The following is a 2,240-nucleotide window of genomic DNA, read 5'->3' as shown; positions in this document are numbered from 1 at the left end:
CAACTATCAACCAGTTGGGGAGAAGCTGATTTAACACGGGAATGAGGAGGGAAGAGGAGGAGAGAAAAAGGGAAAACGCTGCACAGACTAATCCTGTTCAAGGACCAAAGTCTGGTAACAACTGACTTTTACAAACACAAAGCAGATGACAAAGCATTGCTGTAACACAGTAAGTCTCACTCCTGTTTCAACACGTCCCCTGAGCGTAGGAGAAAGTCACAGACCCCGTGGCAGATCCTACCTGAGCCACGGATGGGAGGGAGTCCCTGGTACTGTGCCTCTTGTTAGTTCTGGGCTTGAGAATAATGTTTGCATTTGCTCCCTGACAATCTTTTTGGGGGGTTCATCACCATGCGGCACGTTCCTGGAGTGTGTGCTGTGTAACTACTATCCATGTGCCAGGTCGGTTTCACGGACAAAAACTTGGGAGCTGCGGGCGCCCAGCCGTGCAGCACTCCATGACTGCTGCAGTGGGCTGGCACATCTGCCTCTGTGCTTCCGGGAGGTGACAGTAAAGAGGAGAACATGATAAATGATGAGATTCTTAGTGTCCATTAGATCAAAACAGAGCAGGTGCTCAAGATAAGTCCTACTGTTTCTAGTGCTAAGATTTGAGCGGAAGTCCTGCCACAGTGCTAAGGATCACTATTGTGTGTTGAAACAGATGACATTTTCCACTTTATCCTAATCTGGTAGAGCAAAGGTCTCTGGGATGAGACCAAAGCAAAACAGAGCAAGCAGCAGTTCCACACAGGGAAAAACAGGATACTCTACGGTCCCAGGACCACTAACATTTCTGTTTGTTTGTCTCTTTTGACCACATCTATAAGTCCTTATGGGTAGCCATCAAATTCCAGTATCAGAGGATTCAAGGTTTGGGCAGCAAAATATAGCTATGATACGATACAGTGTGGTTCTGTGTGAAGCCAAGAAACTAAACAACAGTGCCAGAAACGAAAAGGCTCTTCCCCCTGACAGCCCGAGGACTCCCCTGGGTTACCATTTCTCCACAAGTTCAGTGAGGAGTTCAAAGGTCTTACACTCTGGCAGTCTGGGAATCTGTGATAGTCACTCAGTTAGGTGTTTCTGATGTACCAGCTTCTTCACAGCAGCCTTTACGTCCTTGTTCCTCAGGCTGTAGATGATGGGGTTAAGCATGGTGGTCACCACCCCGTAGAAGAGGGAAATGAGCTTGTCTGTCCCCAGTGGGTCCTTGGACTTGAGCTTCCCATACATGAAGAGGATGGTCCCACAGAAGACGACCATGACTGTGAGGTGGGCAGAGCAGCTGGAGAAGGCCTTTTTCCTCCTCTCAGCTGAGGGGATCCGCAGGATGGTAGCAATGATGAACACATAAGAGACAAAACTGAACAGGACTGGGACCCCAAGGAAGACCACAGTGGCCACCCCCATACTGATCATATTGATGAAGATGTCAGCACAGGCCAACTTCAGGACAGCCAGGATCTCACAGGTGAAGCGGCTGATGACGTTGTTCCCACAGAAGGGCAGCCTCATGGCCTGGGATGTCTGAACTACAGAGTTGGTGAGACCAGCTTCCCATGAGCTGGCAGCCATGGGCATGTACACAGTCTTGCTCATGACCATGGGGTGCCTAAGGGAGTTGCAGATGGCAATGTAGTGATCAAATGCCATCATGCTCAGGAGCACACATTCTGTGGCTCCCATGGCAAAGGAGAAAAACATCTGAATGGCACAGCCTGAGAAAGAGATGGTTTCCTTGGGGTCAGGAAGCCATCCAGCACCAGATGGATGCAAGAGGTGGTGTAGCAGATGTCTAGGAAGGAGAGGTTCCCCAGGAAGAACTACGTGGGCGTGTGCAGGTGGGAGTCAGGGGTGGTCACCAGGATGAGGACCCCGTAGCCCAGCAGAAGCACCAGGTACATCAGCAGGATGAGCACAAAGAACATTTTCTAAAGCCTTGGGTGGGCTGAGAGGCCCAGGAGAATGAACCCCACCACCAGGGACGTCCGATTGGATCTGTCCATGGTGCATCTGCTCTGTCACCTGCAGGAGCTATCTGAGGTCAACCTCCACACTCTCTGACTCCAAAAGTGCCTGGGCAGCTGGGCAAAACCCTACCCTGCTGAGCAACTGAAGAACAGCTCTGACAATTCGGTCATCTCTGCAGGATTCTAGGGGAAATGTAGTGGAAATCAATATTCAACTTCTGCTTCCAGGAAGAATGAACGAGTTAATTTGGACTAACTCTCCTGCAG

The 2,240-nt window shown here is 50.2% G+C and overlaps 1 pseudogene; it reads right to left on the bottom strand.

Moving 5' to 3' along the window:
- Positions 1-1,068: 1,068 nt before the first annotated feature.
- On the bottom strand, positions 1,069-2,009 carry LOC124250543 (olfactory receptor 13C7-like; annotated as a pseudogene).
- Positions 2,010-2,240: the final 231 nt, after the last annotated feature.

This window comes from Equus quagga, chromosome 1 (assembly GCF_021613505.1).
Source record: "Equus quagga isolate Etosha38 chromosome 1, UCLA_HA_Equagga_1.0, whole genome shotgun sequence".
Lineage (NCBI taxonomy): Eukaryota > Metazoa > Chordata > Mammalia > Perissodactyla > Equidae > Equus > Equus quagga.
The sequence above is the reverse complement of the archived record's forward strand: the minus strand, read 5'-3'. Positions and strand labels throughout refer to the sequence as shown.